Genomic DNA, 21,331 nt, shown 5'->3' on the forward strand with positions numbered 1-21,331 from the left:
ACAATACAGTGTTATAAAATGGTTTCTAAAAAAACATAATTACAGAGTATCTTTAGTTTGTTGTCCTTGTGTCAGGCTGATTTCTAATATCTAAAAATTCATATTCTGCTTCGCAGTTAATTAAAGTAAGAAAATATAGTACGTAGCTTATTATGAACATTTAAATCAACATGCTTCGTTCAGTTTAGCTACAATTTATATAAATATAAAAGGACGCCCACTTCTCCTCAAATAGCTCAGTAGATTCGCTGAACTTAGAATTTAATTCGAAAGTCATTTTGGCCATACTTGCATATTCCAAGAGTTTTTCTTTCCAATCATCTATTTCAGGTGTATGGGTTTGTTTCCAAGTCAGTACCATTCTTATGGCATATGTCATTATGCCATAAGAGTGGTACTTTTAGATTTAACTGCTGAAGACTAATAGAACAGAAAACAGAACCTTTATTGGCATTAACAATAACAAAACAAACATGTAAAGCAGCTATTGAAGACTAATAGTTTATATACACACACACACAAACATGCTATGTGTGTGTGTGTGTGTGTGTGTTAAGTGCCGTCAAGTCACTTCTGATTCATGGCGACCCTATGAATCAAGGTCCTCCAAAATGTCCTATCTGAACAGCCTTGCTCAGGTCTTGCAAATTGAGAGCTGCGGCGTTCAGGGTTATAGGATCAAACATTTTTTAAGGAGTCAACGTTTCTCAGAAGAGAATTGGGACACCAACAGATCTCACGGTCCTCTACGCAAGCCAGTTTAGCCATGTGCATCATGTCAAGTTCTTCATGGAGAGTCCATACAGGGGTTTGTTTGTTTGTTTTAAACAACAAAACCATTCCTTCCCCCTTCGTTTTTTTACTATAGGGAGTTCCCTGCTCATCCGATAGTCCAAATTTAAATTGCTTGAAAGGGAAGTAAGGAATCCAGCCAGAAGGGCCGGGGGCCCAGGAGTGCCCAAGAGGGTCAGAGATGGGAGCTAAAATTGGGCCCCTCGCTGACGGCACACGACCTCCCCCTCCCCCCCCTTTGTGCCGCCCCTTGGAGGGTGGAAGCCGCACGCGGCCGAGAGGGGCTTCCCCCTCCCGCGGCCCCCCCCGGCAGAGCGGCCCGAGGGCCCCTTCGGCTGTCAAGCGTGACCCCGGCTCGGTTCAGCATGACCCGCCGTTGCCAAGGCGACAGAGGCGACTCCCTCCGCCTCCCCGTCGCTCTCGGCTCGCCCCCCCCCCTCCTGCTCCTCCTCCGCGGCTATCCCGTTAGCACTCGGGGCCAGATCTCGCGAGGCTTGCCAAGCGGAGTGGCCGCCATATTGCGTGACACTATTTTGATTTGGCCTCGGCTGGCTGAGAGGCGCAGCGGTTGGAGGGAGGCGGTTGGCGGGGTGGGGAGGGGGGGGAGGAGGAGGAGGAGGGACGGGAGCGACTGGGAAGCCGGAGCGGTCCCAGCCGAGGTCGGGAGCGGCGCCCGCGAACCCCCACCCCCCGCCCGCCTCTGCCCGCCACCACAGCAGCAGCGGCGGCGGCGGCAGCAGCACGGACCCCCCCTCCCTTCCTCCTCCCTCCCCCCCTCCCCCCCCGGCGGCGGCGGGAGGCGGCGGCGGCGGCTGGCGGGTGTCCCCCTCGCGGGGTGGAAGAAGAGGCGGCGGCAGTGGCGGCGGAGCAGCCGGCGAGGAAGAAGGGTAAGGCTTACCCCGCTGAGGTGGGCCTGGCGGCGGCGGCACGGCGGCTCCCTCCCTCCCTCCCTCCCTCCCTCCCTCCGCAGGCGCTAGGCCCGCGAGGCGAGGCGAGGCGAGGGATGCGGCTCCCCTGGCTGGGCCCACACCCGGCCGCCTTCTCCCGGAGGGGGGGGGTCCCGAGGGCAGGGGCGGCTCTGGCCCTGCCTCCCTGCGGGGAAAGCGCCCCTGGCTGGCGGGGCGGCGTCGAGGCGGGGTGGGCGGGCCTGCGAGCTCCGGCCGGCGGTGGCTGCCGCCCTTCGGGGCAGGGGGGGAGCCGAGGCCGTGCGAGGGCCTGGCTGGGCTCGCGTGGGGAGGGGCGGCGGGAGCTGCGCTGGTCTCCTGGGCGGGGCGGGGGGCTCTCGGGCCCTGCGGCCCCCCCGGGGAGTGCGGGACGGGCTCCCGAGGCGGTGCCGAGGCTGCAGCCTGCCCTCTGCCCCAGCTGACGCCTCCCGGATGGGCTGGCCAGGAGGTGCCTGGCCCAGCCCCCGCCCATTGGCCTGGGGGCTGCACAGGACCGAGGGACCGTACCGCCATGCTCACGTGGAAAAGGCTCACGTGAAGTTGTCAGAAGTCGTTCTTGCCTCTGTCGGCGGTCTTGGACCCAACTGGTCCACAGGGTGAGAGACTGACCCCCTCGAGCGGACGCGAACCCGGACAAGTTTCAGAAGCAGCGCTTGCCTCTGAAGCCCCTCCTGGACTGCTTGGCAGCAGCATCGGTCCAAGAGTCAGCGACGGGCACAACTTGCTTCTGTTCCTTCTTCTCAGTTGGCTGTGCTTTCCCGATTTGATGCTCTGAGTCCTCTAGAATGGTGACCCGACCCTGCTTGGAAGCAGTATTGGACCTATTCCCTGGGTGTGAAGGGTATGGCCCTAAACCGGCTTCTAGGAACACCCCACAGAGATATCAAGCATATTGGTTTTAAATAGCTTGCCTCGACCTAGAGATGGTGGCAGTCTGCCTAACGTCCACCCAGTAAGTTGAAAAAATGATGGATCTGGATAGACAGGCTCCATGTTTGTTGTTATCAAAAATACAGTGAAACATTGACTGAAGTTGGGAACCAGGAACGCTAGACACTATGCTTTGCTAAACAAACTCCAAAGGGACAAGGAGAATGTGGGATATCTTTTGCAGGGAATATTGTTGCATAGATTTGAGATGTCCTTCAATTGGAACGTACTAAGTTTGGCACCGGTAAAGGTCCCCTGGGAAAGCACAGGGTCATTCCTGACCCATGGGGTGATGTCACATCCCAACATTTTCTAGGCAGACTTTGTTTACAGGGTGGTTTGCCAGTGCCTTCCCCTGTCATCTTCCCTTTACCCCCAGCAAGCTGGGTACTCATTTTACCGACCTCGGAAGGATGGAAGGCTTAGTCAACCTTGAGCCGGCTACCTGCAACCGACTTCCATCGGGATCAAACTACGGTCGTGAGCAGAGTTTTGGACTGCAGTACTGCAGCTTACCACTCTGCGCCACGGGGCTCCTACATTGTTACATATGAATAAACAGGTTTGCTGAGATTGTGTGTGTTGTGCTTATTTTTCTTCATTTGAATTTTAGTTAGTTACAGGGAAGGAATTGGAGGTCAAAATGACTCTGTAAAAGGGTCTTGTCCTCTTCTGCTGCCATGCATCCCCACCTGATGGAGAACAAAGAGTGGGCTGAAAAGAGGAGGTGCTACTGCTATTCTCCACCTTGCTGGCATGGTGTGGCTGATGAGAAGGAACATGACAGTGCCTGGCTGCAGTCTCTATTAACTCAGGTGCAGTACTGTTGGCAGGGTGAAGCTGTGCATCACCATTGTCCTCCCTAGCTGCCATCTTGCCTGTGCTTCTCCTTGCTAGTTGCACCGTGCTTGGATTAGCACAGGGCAAAGCTGGGTATTGTCATGCCTGTTCTTTTCATCCTCCTCGTAGGGACTGTGGGATGGGTGGTCCTTTGGTGCAGCAGGCCACTAGGATTTTACCTAGTAAACAACCAGTCTGCTTCAGTTAGCTAAACGGGATGACTGGTTATAGGAACAGCTGGTTTCCTCTTTTGGATCAAGAGTATTTTACGGAAGTGTTCAGCAGTTGTTAAAAACCATATAAGTAAACTTCCCAACAATTATGTTTGGCAAAACGTAGTAAAGGTGTTTCTTCTTGATTTCAGTGTTCTGTGGATTCACAATGCTATTGATGAAGTGTGAATGTTGGCTTTCTTTCTAAGTGTATACACATGTTTTGAAGTAATTTCATTTGGGAACTGTGTTTAATAGACAGCATGAGAGTGAATGCACAATTGAATCATAGGACACTATGTAAACCTTTCTCTGGTGTTCAGCTCCACAGTAGTAGAGATCTGTAGTGTAGAGTAAGCCTACAATGTACACTATATACATTTGCTCTGGCTTTAGGAAAGTAGCAGTACTGTTTCTTGAGTACACTTCCTGCTACTGCTATAATTGTAGGTCTTTGGTGATTAGATCAAATGTTAATATTTATGGTGCTGTCTATATTACACATTTTTCTTCTATAATAATCATAATTCAATTAATTGTGTTGAGTGCCATCAAGTCGCTTCCAACTCATGGCGACCCTATAAATCAGTATGCTCCAAACGTCCTATCGTTAACAGCCTTGCTTAGGTCTTGCAAACTGAGGGCCATGCTCCCGTAACCAATGTAAATTTGCAATATGATCTCTAGTGCCTCTTCTTTTTCTGAACCAAGTTAATGCAGTTTACTAAAATATTTTGATTGTTTATGAAAATGCCTTCCTTGAAATTAGTTTCTGTAAAATTTAGAACTTAGAGATATGTTGTTAATTTCTGTGAAATATGTTTCACTTAAATATTGCCAAATTCAGATGGTTTCAATTTTTAGTGGGAAAGTAGGGTTGTCATAAGTCTATAAAGAATTGGTTTTGCTTGTACCTTTAATTTCATGATGAAAAGTTTGAACTAACATCACTTTTTCTCTAGACTGAAGACCTAATAACTTCAAATGAAAGTGACTTTTTGCATAGAGTATAGGGTAGATTTTATTTCAACTCATAGCTACCAACATTTAATTATGTAAAGTTAACTTATGAACAAGACGTTCATGCACTTGTATTGCACACAAAAAAACATTCTGATATGAAATTATAATTATGCTTTGTACTTCTACTGAGGATTGCTAAGGCACTGCCATAAAAACCTTGCAGAAAATACTAGGTGCTAAAGCACCTTGGTGCCTGGGATTTCTTAAGCCTTGGCATAGCTTCTTTTTCTTAGTCCTGAAGTAGCACAGCCTGCCTTTATAACATTTAGGGTATTGTTGGTAGAGGGTGATAAGAGTTCTTGATTTAGAATGTGTGGCTTCCTTGTAGGCCTGAGTTGCAATTAGTTTGTCTATTATCAAATATATATAATATTTATGTTTCTGAACATGGTTGACTGTAGTTGAATGGCTGATCTTCTGAAACATACTTTGAGTAGCTTATAGATGTAGTGGATTTGCCCTTTGTTTGCAATCCTTTTAACATTGTAGTTAACAGATTTTCAAATTTCCTGTTGCAACTCTGAAATTATCCTATTCATAAAAAAATAAACTGGACTTCAAAAAATGTATACGCTGAGTAAGTAACTGGGCTGCACATCAGTCCTTGCCAGCCTGTGAGCAAATAATGCTTTATATGTGATATTTTTCCTACATGGATGGGAAATGTATAGATGACTGAGAATTTTTTTTGCCATGTGTACAAGGTTTTTTCTCCTGTTTGAAAAATATAAATTATGGAGGAGAAAAATAACAATGATTATGCTATGGGGAGGGTAGAAAATGTAGTGTAAAAAACCACATATTAATGATAATTGGAATTATCTTTCCTCAAAACGTGGGTGTCTAATATTGATTTGAAAATCTTTGGTATAATCACCTGGAGTGTTACCATAGGGAACTGTGTAGGGGGGAAAATCTGCATTTCCCCCCTCTTAGTGGCCACTGTAAGTGGAAAGCTTTGGACTTGCCTTACCTAGCCCTAGGTGATCCAAAAGATTGACTGGAACTCAGAGAAAGAATTTTGCTAGGAATTTCACCACATTCCTTCTTTTCAGTGCCTTGTGAGGATAGGTGTGTTCATTTCCTTAGAAACGGTAAGGCTTCCCACCATTCTTACTGTTTTCGGGATTAAGAAGCTCATTGCTGGTATCTCTTTTAGAATAGCTGATTTAAATGGTTGTCTGTTGAAGAGATTGTTTCCTCCTCTCTAATTTATCATTTGTAATACTACAGTAAAGCTTTTTGACAAATTGAGAGTTTTTTACCGAAAAAAGACCTAGCTTGATGAATTCAGAAAGTGTCTGACATAAGAAACAGTGGTTAGAGATAAAATAAGCATGCAGGGTATGATAAAGCTTTTGTTTCCCTCAGGATTGGGTGATCACACTGCCTCTTTTTACAGTATTCAGTGTTATGTTGCTGTTGGTGTTTTTACAGGAAATAGCACCAAAAAATCCCACTGATTCAGAAGTTGTACGTTCTTTTCAGTTATACTCAAAGTGGTGGTGGTGGAAGGTGCCGTCAAGTTGCAGCCGACTTACAGCAGCCCCTCGTGGGGTTTTCAAGGCAAGAGACATTCAGAGGTGGTTTGCCCTGGACTTTCTTGGTGGTCTGTCATCCAAGTACTAACCAGGGCCGACCCTGCCCAATCTTCTGAGATCTGACCAGATCAGGCTAACCCGGGCCCTATTTAAATTGCCAAACTGAAAATTGTTCAGTGCAGTAAAGCACAAATTGATTGGAGCTCTTGCACTATCTCTGTTGTAAAAATGTTGTTGTAGAAGAAAAGTCACCAACGATTTTGCAAATTCAAGGTAAAGGCAGAAATAACTTTTGCCAGCTTAATTTCCTTTTTGGGGGGGAGAGAAATATCAGTTCCTGACAGCAATTTCATTAAAATGGAACTTTGATTTTATACTCTTTTCCAGGTCAAGTGAACAAACCAATCAGGCATAAATAAATAAACTGTTTAAAAACTAACCTTTATTGGCTGCCTAACAATAAATCACATAACAAGCTCTTTTGTATTAAGCATATAGTATTTTAAAAATGGTCAGAATGCAATTTTTCACTTACCAGTTTAGTGTCCCATTGTACTTCCAGTTATGTTGAAGTTATAGCTTAGGTATTGCTTACTTACAGAAACGGTTTAGAAAATAAAGTGTAATGATGGTCAAGGGAATTAACAGCAATGATGTGGGTTTTCCCATTTGAATTGGAAGATTTTCTGGAAAATTTTCCTGTTCAAATTTAAATCAATAATTTAAATATTTAAATAGTATTACAGGAAGAAGGCACAAGCTCTGGGGCTTGTCCATGCTTCATATCCCAAATTTAGACCATCTAACAAGATTGATTTGCATCACATAGACTATATTTACATATGTAGGGTGGAACATTTTCCATGAAAATGTAATTGACAGTGTTGTACTAATGAATACATAGCTGGTAGTTAAGATTTGCTGTATGTACAAAAATTAATGAAATATATCTCTACAGGATATTTTGTTGCTATGAATGTTTCTCTATAAGAAAATTTATAGAAGGTTTAAGAAATTTGGGTTACTTGTAGGACAGAGTCTTAGTAGACAGTGGTTTAACTATTCTAAAAATTTCAAACAAGTCTGAGTCAGATACAAGGGTCTTCGGAATAAAATCAGTTACTGTTATGCATGGTTAATTTAATAGCAGTATGAAAAAATTGTACCCATTCTATTTTGAGCACATTTGCATATCAAATTTCACTTGGTGATAAGCAATTTAAAACTTACTAAAATCCATGGTAGGAGCATGTGTGGAATTCAGTCTACTTTTATTGCAAGAAAATAAATGCTTCAGAACAGTTCTTCTGTTGTACTTAGCAGTTAACAAGAAGAAAACTTGTGTTTTGGAGCTGCAGGGCATGGCATTCTTACAAAAATGTCATTGATAAAAGACAATATTCAACTTTTTTGGGGTGAACAGCTAATATGTATTTAGCATTTACTAAATTCAGTTATCCCTATCTGAGAGTGCCTTTCTCTGAATTGGAGTGCTTATGCGTTTGGATTTAAATACTGAAAGGGATGGAGAATTTGAGTTTACTCTCTAGTAGAAACCAAGGAAGTTGAATGTGTGTACAGCGTAACACCGCACCCTTACAGTGCAATCCTAAACAGTTACAGTCAATTAGTTTAGAAGTGTGTAACTCTGTTTAGGATTGCACTGTTAAACAGTTATACTGATACCATATTTAATCTTAATTTAATCCTATTGCAAAATTATTTTTAGTAAATCTTAAATGTTCTTTTGATTTTGGTTGATCCCATTGCGTCCCAGCTTTCTGCAAACCTGACTGATAGGAACTTTTAAAGACAAAGCATTGTATTATATTTTGAGTCTCCCTTATCTGGATTGCTTGGGACCAGAAGTGTTCCATGTTTTGGATCTTGTCATATTTTGGAATATTTGTGTGTGTGTGTAATGAGATATCTTGGGGATGGGAGCCACGAAATTCATTTATGTTTTATATACATTTTATACACCTAGCTTGAATGTAGTTTTAAACAATATTTTAAATAATTTTGTGTACATTGTGTACATTGAGAGAGAGAGGCTTGGTGCGCTGCTGAGGGCCTGTGAGTAATGCCTGCAAGTTGGCTCAAACCTTCTGGTTTTCAAGTCATTTCGGTTTTTGGCTGTCCGGTTAAGGGATACTCAGCCTGTATTGTATGTTGCACAGATGTAAATTCCATTAATTTCAGTGGGATTTCCAAGTAAATGTACATAGAGTTGCAACCTTAGGGTACTATAATTTTTGCAAAAGGGAAGCCCTGCCTGTGAAACTCAGAACTTCTAATAGCATGCTGGCCTTTGAAGTATTAGGCTTTTGTGGCACATTGGCAACTTGAATGAGGAAAAGAAACTGATAGTTCGCAAATGGCTTTCTGCCTGATGACCAGGAAGCCTTTCTTAACCACACTTCAATTACAAGGCAAATTCTTGCTTACAAGCCTGAAATGATATAGGGGAATTTTTATCCTGCAGGTGGATTCTTTTCCCTGTAACATTGTTTCTCATACAAGGCTCCGGAGTCCATGAGAGTGTATTTCTAGAGGATCTGCAAATTCTTTATAAGAACAAAGAGCAAGCCCTTCTTATGCACATCTGGCTAATATTCAGATTTGAACAGATTCAGATTTGAATCTGTTCATCTGGCTAATATGAAAAAAAGAGTCTCTTGGTTTTCTAGAAATTTGGAAGAGGATCTCAAAGGGGAAAGAGACAGAATCAGCTTCTCTGTCTTTTGGAGGCTAGCTTCTAGATTACCTCAAGATCACTATCCAGAAAACATGCAGGTTAGCAACCAATAGCTGTGTCCTAGAAACTCTTATGGGCTAAGTGACACCAAGGAGGTGTCACTAATGCAGTTATTGTAATGCAGTCCTAATGCAGTTATCGTAACTACTTATACCAAAATTAAATTGCTTTTCAATCTGGTGCCCTATGCAGGGGTTTCAGCATAGAGAATAGAGAGAAGCCACTCTGCGTCCATGAACAGAAATAGTTAGAGGGGATTTTCAGTTGAATACTGGATGTTTGATTTTTATGTGATGGTGGTTTTTTCTATTCTACAAGCTTGCTTTGAAAGGTTTTATAGGCCCTTTCCCAACCCTGTTCATCTGTCCTCTAGCAAGGAAGGTTTCTGCTGTCTTTGGTGTAAATTGTCTTCCAATCCAGGGGTAAGATTGATTAGAATGTGGGTCAGGGTCCTTTGAGTTGTAGTCCTTTTGAATCCACTGTCCTCTTGAGACCAAACACTGTAGAAAGACAGCAAACACCTTTTCTTTAAGTATAGCTGATGAAGGTCTCATTCTATTGTTTTGGGAACCCAGGATGATGGAAACCTTCATGGGGCAAACATGGACTGCCATGCTTTGAAAAAAGGCTCTCCAGCATCTGACATGTGATGGCAAAGGAGAAAGGGTAGACTTGAAAGTCTGTAAAAATTTATCATGACAATGGTGGTTTGAGGTTGCTACATTTCAAGAACTGCTGCACTAACATTTTTGAATAGAGATGTAAATTTTGAAACTGTGGAAAACTTCCTTTTTTCCAGAAAAAAAAATTGAAAAATTAAAACAGCTGCATTGGCTGCCAGTTTGTTACCAAGATGCTAGTTATGCCCCTTAAAGCCCTTCATGGCCAAGGACCCACAGAGCTAAAGGATTTGAAGTTAGAAGCTTTGTTCCAAGCTGTAATGTTTGAATCCTGGGACCACTTATTTGGTAGCAAATTCATGTTTGCCATTGCGTGCACAGACAGTTGAGTGAGAGCCAACCATGGACTTTTTGACACCCCTACCTGTATAATACATTTGTCTTCAGAATTTATTTGTTGTATGCAGGACACTTTTAAATGTATAAATAAGAGCGCTTCAGTGAGAGTACTGGGTTGTCATGTGGTGTTGTGGTAAGCTCTAGTTAGATCCCAGTGTCTATTCTTTTTTAACTTTAGATTCTAGGAGCTCCTTTGCTCCAAAGTGGAGATGCTGCTGCCATTCTATCTCAGCTGTACCCTAGCCATGATTCACACATCTGGTACAAGTTATAAGTACTCTCAGAGTTGTTGTGAAATGCTTACACAGTGTTAGGAGTAGATGTGGGACAGGGCTTGACAAAACCTGGACAGTAGGTCATCATAGTGCCTAGAAATTGCAGTGTGACATCTAGTATTTTCAGCAATGATATTAGTGTGTCTCAGTGATTCTCATGAGAAGAACAAACTTCTTTCACATCAGAATATGTTTTGCTGTATGACACAGAAATACATGTGCATGAAGTTCTTGTCATTGCTTGTTTAAATGAGAACATTACACCGTTCACTGGTAGCAGACTAATTCATTTCTTAACCGGTTACTTTCTCGACTGATTCTGATATTCAGTTAGAACTTTTTAAAGCAATAATAAAGTGAGATAACAGTTAGATGCTTTCTTTTTGTTCTGATGATGATACATATGGTTACTTTATATTTATTAATATATCACAACAATTTTGTCATAGTTTTAATAAAATTATGAGAAACTGAAAAATTTAGGATTAGGTTTTGTGATCGCTACAAATGAGAAAAAATGGTCAATTAAATACAAAACCCTGAAGGCGGGAAAATGAGTCTGGCTCCTGAATTTTTGATCTGGCCCCTATAGGTCAAGAAAATTTATCAAGGCCTGATATGGAATATCTAAATTAAAATATCCTCTTGACTTTGAAATTCACTGAGTGGCCTTATTTAGGCTAGGAAATAGTGACTTCCCCAAAATATTTTTCTTATGGTTACTATGCAGGTGTTTTTTTTTAAATAACTGAGTTTCTTGGGATAGCTCTGAAATAAGCGTATTATCACCTTGCACTAAATGAGCGGGGTGGGGATAGATGATCTAGGGTTGTTCATCTGCCCAGCTTTATTTGCTTTATTTAAAGTATACATGTTATGCCTTTTCTTCTTACTGTCAAGACAGGTAACAATATAGCAACAAGTTGCAAGAGCACAAATGCATAAGTTAGTTATTAAGATAAAAACAAACATGGAAGGTTAAAAAACTAAAGTTATCAAAAATTTAAAAACAAGAATTAAAAAGGTGCACAGATTAAAAACATCTAAAGAGGTTTTGTCAGTTAGTCAGTTGACCAAATGTTGGTCAAGCATTTTTAGATAATTGACTTTATTAAAACTAGAATAAATTCTTGCATAATTTCTTGTTTAAATAGTAGGATTAGTAGGAATGAAAAATTCTTGTATAATTAGTAGGTTTGATACCTATGCTGATAGATGAATTAACTACTGTTGTAAAAACTGAAACTTTACAAATGTATTTTGAAATGTAAGTATTTTAACTTATATTTGGTATGGTTTCATCAAGTAACAATTCAATGAACACTTGTTTTTTGCTTTCATCTTGGATCAGCAAGGTCAGCCTACAGTTTCAAATTAAAAATTAAAATAGAAATAAAGTAACGGCAAACATTTTTAAACAGTAGATTTTTAAGCAATTATGCGGCATTGGATGCAGGCCAATTTTTCTAATTCTGTGTCCTGCAGTTATGGCAGGTAGCCATTAGGAGAAGCCTTGCTTTGCTCTTGGGTCTGCTTCTACCTACTGCAGGGCTACAGGGCAAACAGTGTTCACTCCTGCCCTTGCTAACAGGACACCATAGCAAAAAAAAATACACAGTAGCATTCATGGAACACTTCACCATGAATTGAATTAAACAGCATGCCAATTAGGATTAACACTTAAATTACAGTGATGATTTTTTAAAAAATCTGATGGTTCTGTCAGACCTCTTGGTCTGTTATTTTAATAGTAGCACTGTTTAATAGCAAAGTTTTTATGGCTTTTGCCTAGACTTGTAACATGCTTTTCATAATAATACTTGTTTTTATATTAGAAGGCATTGCTTTCCAGATTCTTAAAGCTATAGTGGTGATACTATTTATCTAAAATATTTCTTTTCTTTTTTTTAATTAGGAGTTTTGGGGGTACAAAAGATAAAAGGGAAAACAAAAGATTTATAATACTGTCTCGCGAGAACCCCGTCTTCATTCTTGAAGCCCCATTGTTCTTGGAGACCCATTTTCATCATTAATAGCATTCTACCATGGTTACATATTATTCTGGTCAACTCTATATTCAAACCCTTTATATTGCCTTTATATATACTCTACAAATTGATATTAATACTGATTAACTTCCAATAAAATCTAACACGATTCTACTTTTACTCATTCATATTGGCTAAGACATCATTCTAATATACCACATTCTACATTTATTTATCGTTGACCAGATTGTCTTCTATTGTCACCCTTATTTATGTCAGAATCTTTACACATTTGGTTTGTAATCCATACTGTGGTTTTCTATGCTGCCTTTACACCCAAATAGGGTCCCCATGGCAGTGAACATAAAAACTTCAAAATATTACTACTTAAGACGGTAAAACAGCAATTAAAGTATAATTTATGTAAAATATTTAAACAACTCAAAACTATACTCATAACACAACCAATAATAGTTAGTGTGGGAATACCAAACAAAAAAGATCTTCACATACTGGTGGAATATGATGATAGAGGGAGTCAGAACTCCTGGGGAGGAAGTTCTGAACTTTCAGCGCCATGACCAAGAAGGCCCATTCTTGGGTTCATACCTATTTAGCCTCAGATGGTGTGGGCAGCTGAAGCAGGCCTCTAAAGATGAATGGAGTGGATGGGTAGGTTCATGTGGCAGTAGGCTGTCCTTAAGGTATGCAGGCCACAAGTCATGTAGCGCATTAAAGGTCAACCTGGAATTGAGACAGGAAGCAAATTGGAAGCCAGTGTAGATGGAACAAGACTGGAGTGATGTGGTGCCTACAATCCACTCCATTAAACATTCTGGCCACAGCATTCTGTACCAGCTGTAGCTTCTAGACAGTCCTCAAGGGCAGCCCTATGTATATCACATAGCAGTAACTTAATGTAGATGTTAGATTAGATTTTTCCCACCCAGGAAGGGCCGAAGTTGTTGAAAGGTATCCCTGTCCACGGCTGCAACCAGGTCCAGCAACACTCCCAAACAACAAACCTGCTCCTTTATGGGAAGTGACTCAGAACAAATATGTTAGTAAGTATATTTAATATGTTAGCTACCTGTGCATATTAGCTAGAGCTCATTTAACTTTGGAAACAGGGTGGATTCAATTTAAATCAAGTCGATTTAAATCACTAGTCAGTAAGACTAGATTTAAATCATGGTTTTCTTCATAAAGACTCATTCTTGCTGGTATAATCTTTAATAATTACAACCAGATTAAGGTTTCATTTTTAGTTTTTTAGTCCAAATTAGTTTTACAGTTGTATAAAAATACTGATTTGGTTATACTATTAGAAATACATGGATAGTTCACCTTTCATTAATCTCGCAATTATCTCCAGTTTCATTCGGGCCACTAGGCCTTGCATGTCTTTGTTGCAGTGTTTGCATTTTGCACGCGTGCCTGCCTTACCCAGAGGTAGAGGAACTTCATTAAAATATTCCCAAACTGGGTCTCTGCTGCCATTATAGATTGTCTCCTCCAGGGAGAGAATAACATGATAAACCTCAGGCTATACACACAAAGATCCCAAGATTTGTGGAGTCTCCATTTCTAAAGATTCATGCTTTCACAAAATTAACAGCAGTGCCCTTGCAAAACAATATTAGGCAAATGAATTAGTTTCAAAGTTGTCATTAATATTTTTCAGGTGATTATCCACAGGAATTGTGCTAGAGACTACATAAATGTTTTATTGATTTGTAAACAAGGCAGGGAGAATAAAATCACATATACACACAATTATCCAAATGAAATAAATCAAGTTGTAAATTAATCAGGTTGACTGTGTAGGTCAAATCAAAACCACAACTAAAAATCTTGTTTCTTCTTGGCCAACAAGTGAAAGCAAAACTGAAACTGTGATTAATGTTTGTTTTGATTTCAGCAAACATACTTTGCAATGTCTCATTTCTTTTCTTGAGCTGGGAAAGTTGGAAGTCTTTTCATAACACTTAATGTAACTGAAAGACTCAGCTCAGTCAAGACGAAAAAGAGGAATAGAGTAATGAATATTTTGCATTGCTAAATTTGCCTCTGTTCTCAATCTCTTGCTTCTAGAGAATCAGTCAAATAACATCAAGACTAGGCTATTGTAATGCACTGCGTTGGTCTGTCCTTTATGTCAGCTTGGAGACTCCAGGTGGTATAGAATGCTGCAGCTTGGTTATTATCAGGAGCTCGGTGGAGCATGTTTATTAAACCTATTCTGCAGTCACTTCATTGGCTGCCCATCAGTTACTGGTTTCAGTTCAAGGTACTAGCTGTGACATGCAAAGGTTTGCATGGCCTTGGACCTTCATATCTGCAAGACTGCCTCTTCTCCTATGTTCCACCATGATAGCTTTATCATCAGTTCAGGAGCTTCTGCCAATGCCACCCTGCAAATAGGAAACATCAGCAGTTGCTTGTACAAATGTATTCTCTGTTGTGACTCTCACCTTGTGGAATGGCTTGCCTGAGGAGGTCAGGGAGGCTCCCACACTTCTGTGATTCTGCAAACTGTAAAACAAAATTGTTCAGAAGGTCATTTCTATAAAAGTAATAGGGCAGTACTATAACACAGGGGTCCCCAACTTTTTTGAGCCTGCGAGCACATTTGAAATTCTGACATGGCATGGTGGGCACAGCAACAAAATGGCTGCCACAGGAGGTGGGCGCCAGTTACAAAATGATTGCCACAGCTTAACTTCAGTAATAGTGTAGATCCTTTTGCTGTGGTGGCAGCTACTGCCAAAGCAACATTGTAAAAAAAATCTGAACAGCCAATCAGAAGCTGGGCAAAAGCCCTACCTGGCCCCACCCACTTCCTAGGAACACTTGGTGGGTGCCAGAAAAGGCATCTGCGGGCACCATGGTGCCCAACATACACTACGTTGTGGACCCCTGCTATAACAGAATGGTTCCGAAAGGCACTTTGTAAAGGGAAAAGGACGGTGGATATATAGGATGTATTATCCTGCTGTCACTGCATTATTTTCTACTGACGTAATACAATTGTTTGCATTGGACCTGCATTCTGTATCATGTCTAATATTCGGTGCTTGTTCAGATGTCTGTAATCTTATTCCTAGTATGTTGCTTAATAGATGTCTCATAGTATTGATTGCATCAATTTATACTGCGTAATCCACATTGAGTCTCAGTGTGGAAGGTGGAATATAAATACAGTAAATAAATAAGTAGAGCATACTTGGTGAAGAAGATAGAGTATGTGCATAGGCTCATTGGTAAAGCCATTCTTTAGCATAAAATAATGTGGTTCAAGTAGCTCTGGATCAGATTTGCCTTTATCTGATATGTCTCTAGTAAGTAATGCTATGGAGAGCGACAGTGAAACTGTAGTGCCTCAGTCACTTTTGTGGAAAAGAGTTTACTAATATTGAAATACATGAGTGAACAGCCTTTTCCAAAACTTATCATGCACTTTGGTGTATTAAAGTAATTTATACTTTTTTACCAATTCAGATATTTGTAAATTTTCTGTCACTTTTATGATATTGTCCTTGAATTACAAAATTAGATGAGCCCAAAATGTTTTCTAACTTGTATGAAAAGCAATATTCAAAATTGTGTTTTTATTTCAATGCTAAGGCTATTTATGGTCCAAAGGCAAAATTTTGTTCTGCATAACTATTTTATCCCTATCCCTATTTTATCCCCAAACTATTGTGAATTAAAATGTCTTATCTCAGAGGAGGTACTGAAATTGATTTTCCTCATTTAGAGCCTTAGTGACTAAGGCTTTTTTTCTGTTTAAGCTGACAAGTCCATGATGCTCTAGCTTTGGATTTCCTCTACTGAGTAGGGGGTTGGGCTAGAATTACATCATAAGTCTTTAGCCCATTTTTAAGGCTTTCTGATTAAAAGGGACCCACAGATTTTGGTTTGGCTTATAATTTCAGCCATTATTAATTGTTGCCATTGACATTCCCCTGTTCATGCTTGTATGTGTGCATTATATCTCTCTCAGCTTTGAAAAGAACAGAAACAACCATGTGTGTGTGCTGTTTCTGCCCGCTCCAAAGCTTTACAGTCACGTGAGAAACCCCCCTCCCCCCATCCTTGCCAGAAATCTTGGAAGATGGGAAAACTCATGTTTTTTTTTTTTAAATTTTTTTATAAATTTTTTATTGGAAAAAAAAACATGTTTTTCATACTGTAGATAAAGTTATAGTGAGCAGGCTTATTTTTGCCAAATTCTGTGGAAAAACCCACATCTGCATTTTTAAATTAGTCCTCTTAAACCCACAATTTAGCATTTTTGCTGGGAAAGCATTAGAAAATTGCAATGGGCAAGTTTTGGACTCAAACATAAGGTTAAGAATAATAGTTATAAATTGTCAGCTGCTTATCTTCCTAAAATTGAATTTGGGAAGGGCTTATACATTGATAGAATCCACATATTAATATTAGCTTGATCTGTAACTGGTTGACAGATCGCACCCAAAGAGTGCTTGTTAATAGTTCCTCATCCACTTGGAGAGGAGTGACTAGTGGAGTGCCTCAGGGATCTGTACTGGGCCCTGTGTTGTTCCTCAACTTTATAAATTATGAGGATGGAATAGAGGAGATGCTTATTAAATTTATAGATGATACTAAATTGGTAGGGGTAGCAAATATGGTAGAAGACCAAGCCAGGATACAGGATGAACTTGACAGGATAAAACCGATAAAATGCACTTCAACAAATATAAATGTAAAGTTCTGCATTTAGATAGGAAAAAATCAAATGAATAATTATAGGATGGGGGAAGACTTGTCTGAGCAGTAGTGTGTGCAAAAAGGATCTTGGGGTCTGAACATGAGTCAGCAGTGTGATGTGGTAGCTAAAAAGGCAAATGGGATCTTGGGCTGTATCAACAGAAGTATAGTGTCCAGATCACACGAAGTGATGGTATTGCTTTACTCTGCTCTAGTTAGACCTCACCTAGAGCACTGTGTTCAGTTTTGGGCACTACAATTTAAGGATGTAGACAAGCTGGAACGGCAACAAAGATAGTGAGGGGACTGGAGACCAAGTCCTATGAGGAAAGGTTGAAGGAGCTGGGTATGTTTAGCTTGAAGAGGAGAAGACTGAGAGAGGATACGATAACCATCTTCAAGTACTTGAAGGGCTGTCATATGGAGGATGGTGCTAAGTTGTTTTGTGTTGCCCCAGAACTAACCGGTTGAAATTAAATCAAAAGAGTTTCCGTCTAGACCAGGTGTGGGGAACCTTTTTTCCGCCAAGGGCCATTTGGATATTTATAACATAATTCGCGGGCCATACAAAATTATCAACTTAAAAATTAGCCGACCAAGCCCCAAGCAGTCAGCTGCCCCAGATGACACCCCCCCTTGCACGTGGGCAAGCAGGCATCCAACCAGTGGCACACTCGCCCACCTGGTGGCACAGGATGGTTTGTTGCACCAGCTGGGTGTAGCTGTCCAGCCACACGCCAGAGTTGCTCCTACTTTGCATGGTCAGGGCCGGATTCTACAGCCAGCTCCTGCTACCTCTGCCTGCAGGGATGAAATGAGGACACACTAGCTAAGAACTCTCCCCCTCCCCCCGTGCATTCTGGCCCTGCCTCCTTTAACCCCTCCATTGTCGCCACTTCTGCCCCCAGCCCTCTTATAGTACAGAGGGAATACGTTTCTCCGTGGCCCGGGTGGGAAAGGGATAACACAGTTTCTTGGGCGGTCCTAGCAGCTCCATAGCTAAGGACTCTTCTGCAAGGGGGAAAAAAGGTTCCTTTTCTTGGCAAAACAAATTCACATCCGCCTTGAATAGAGGCTATTCCTGTCTGTGGGAAGGGGCGGATCACCAGTCTTAGATCCTTCTGAGCTAGAGATCTGCCAGGACTCACAAAGGGCCAGACCAAATGGTTTCGCGGGCCTTAAACGGCCCCCGGACCTGACGTTCCCCACCCCTGGTCTAGACATTAGGAAGAATTTTCTAACAGAGTGGTTCCTCAGTGGAACAGGCTTCCTTGGGAAGTGGTAAGCTCTCCTTCCCTGGAGGTTTTTAGGAAGAGATTAGATAGCCATCTGTCAGCAATGCTAATTCTGTGACCTTAAGCAGATGATGAGAGGGAGGGTATCTTGGCCATCTTCTGGGCATAGAGTAGGGGTCACTGGGGGTGTGAATTTCCTGGATTGTGCAGGGGGTTGGACTAGATGACCTTGGTGGTCCCTTCCAACTCTATGATTCTATGACCAAGAATTTTGTTGGCAGTCTCTGTGCATGTGTTTTACTCACAAAAATCTAGCTGTGTTGCTATTGTATTTGATTGTTTTTTAATACTTGATGGGTTTACCTACGCAGATGGAGTAGCAGGGAACATGGGTGCTTGTCTATGCAATATCTAAAAATTGTTCATATGGTGCTTTGGCTCATATGTTGGGAAATCATGACTGACAGTAGACTCCCAACATATGTACATGACGGTATACAGTGAGGGAAAAAAGTATTTGATCCCCTGCTGAATTTGCCCGTTTGCCCTCTGACGAAGAAATGACCAGTCCATAATTTTAATGGTAGGTCTATTGTAGCTGTGAGAGACAGAATAACAGCAGGAAAACCGCCAGAAACCCAGAAGACAAAAGTCAGAGATTGATGAGTGAAATAAGTATTTGATCCCTTTGCAAAAGATGTAGTACTTGGTGGCAAAACCCTTGTTGGCAATTATAGAGGTTAGACGTTTCTTGTAGGTGGCCACCAGGTTTGCACACATCTCAGGAGGTATTTTGTCCCACTCCTCTTTGCAGATCCTCTCCAAGTCAGTACGATTTCGAGGCTGATGTGTCGCTACTCAAACCTTCAGCTCCCTCCACAGATTTTTGATGGGATTAAGGTCTGGAGACTGGCTAGGCCACTCCAGGACCTTAATGTGCTTCTTCTCGAGCCACTCCTTTGTTGCCTTGGCCGTGTGTTTTGGGTCATTGTCATGCTGGAATACCCATCCTTGACCCATTTTCAGTGTCCTGGCTGAGGGAAGGAGGTGCTCACCCAAGATTTGACGATACATGGTCCCGTCCATCGTTCCTTCGATGTGGTGAAGGTGTCCTGTCCCCTTAGCAGAAAAACACCCCCAAAGCATAATATGTCCCCCTCCATGTTTGACGGTGGGGATGGTGTTCTTGGGGTCATAGGCAGCATTCCTCCTCCTCCAAACACTGCGAGTTGAGTTGATGCCAAAGAGCTCGATTTTGGTCTCATCTGACCACAACACTGTCACCCAGTTCTCCTCGGGGTCATTCAGATGTGCATTGGCAAACTGCAGATGGGCCTGTACATGTGCTGTCTTGAGCAAGGGGACCTTGCAGGCTCTGCAAGATCTCAGTCCTTCACGGCGTAGTGTGTTACCAACTGTTTTCATGGTGACTATGGTCCCAGCTGCCCTGAGATCATTGACAAGCTCCCCCCGTGTAGTTCTGGGCTTCTTCATCACCGTTCTCATGATCATTGCAACTCCACGAGATGAGATCTTGCATGGAGCCCCAGACCGAGGGAAGTTGACAGTTAGGGTTAGGGTTGTCACCTTCTCACCAAGCTGCTTGGCAATAGTCTTGTAGCCCAGTCCAGCCTTGTGCAATCTTGTCCCTGACATCCTCGGACAGCTCTTTGGTCTTGGTCATGGTGGCTGGTTTGGAATCTGATGGATTGATTGCTTCTGTCGACAGGTGTCTTTTGTACAGGTACTGTAACGATCTGGGATTACAGGTAAGACCTCTCCCTTACAGCAGGTGCTTCTAATCTCAGCTCTTTACATACAGTGAAGATACCAGGTAGCCTGACTTCTGGCTGGTTGATAGGAGATCGAATCTGGCTGGTTGATAGGGGATCACTTGGTGACTTGGTGTCACTTGCTGTCGGGGAGCACTGAGACTTGCCCATGGAGTGAAGGCAGCACCAGAGCCACAGGCGGGTGACCCACCCAATCCCAGGAAATAAAAGACTTTAGATAGTAGCTTCTTGTCTCCACCCAGCATCAATTGTTCAAAATTCATATTTCTTAATATTCTCTCCCCTTTCTTATTTGAGACTAAGAGCCCCGTGGTGCAGAGTGGTAAGCTGCAGTACTGCAGTCAAAAGCTCTGCTCACGACCTGAGTTCGATCCCGATGGGAGTCAGTTTCAGGTAGCAGGCTCAAGGTTGACTCAGCCTGCCATCCTTCCAAGTTCGCTAAAATGAGAGTACCCAGCTTGCTTGGGGGTAAAGGGAAGATGACTGGGGAAGGCACTGGCAAACCACCCTGTAAACATAGTCTGCCTAGTAAACATCAGGATATGATGTCACCCCATGGGTCAGGAATGACCTGGTGCTTGCACAGGGGACTGACTACCTTTACCTTTTTTTCTTATTTGTCCGTTAACAAACTTTTTGTTTGCAAATATTGATAAACTAATTTTACAATCGCTTTCCCCACAGTCTCATATGAGATTGTTAGATTACTAACCACAACACGATCATATCTTGCACAATGCAATTTTCCCCACTCCTTTAAGTTACTTATAGCAAGTTTGGAATGAACATCTAAGATAACTGAGGATAGAGATAATATTGGCAGGATTAATTTTGCTACTAAATTTTTGCAATATCAATCATATTATCTATAATACAATTGCCATTTCTATAATAATCTTGTTCTGAACTTTTTCTAAAAAGGAATCAAATTTACATTATTAGCATCTATCTTTAAGAAAAAAAAGCTGCATTTTTTCTGCAGTGATTTTATACCCATCCACTAAACCACATTATTCTAATAATATACTTATATGATTTAAATCTGTTAAAATAATAGGCAATGTCATCTGCATTAAGATTTATTTTACAGTGATATTTATGTATTCTTATTCCTTGAACCTGATTCATCTAATGGATCATAGATGCAAAGAGTTCTAAGCATAAGGCAAATAACAGAAAAGTAGTAGATGTCCTTGTCTTGTGCCACAGCTTATTTCAAATGTCACAGTCACATACTGGATGCA

General features: G+C 41.7%; 1 protein-coding gene across 3 annotated transcripts in view; it reads left to right on the top strand.

Moving 5' to 3' along the window:
- Positions 1-9,605: 9,605 nt before the first annotated feature.
- TAB2 (TGF-beta activated kinase 1 (MAP3K7) binding protein 2) overlaps positions 9,606-21,331 on the top strand; it is a 47,775-nt gene continuing 36,049 nt past the window's right edge. For all 3 annotated transcript variants that reach the window (XM_056852751.1, XM_056852752.1, XM_056852753.1), the window contains exon 1: positions 9,606-9,718. The gene's annotated coding sequence lies outside the window, so the exon portion shown is untranslated. The remainder of the gene's footprint in view (positions 9,719-21,331) is intronic.

The sequence above is a fragment of the Euleptes europaea genome, chromosome 7 (genome assembly GCF_029931775.1).
Source record: "Euleptes europaea isolate rEulEur1 chromosome 7, rEulEur1.hap1, whole genome shotgun sequence".
Taxonomy (NCBI): domain Eukaryota; kingdom Metazoa; phylum Chordata; class Lepidosauria; order Squamata; family Sphaerodactylidae; genus Euleptes; species Euleptes europaea.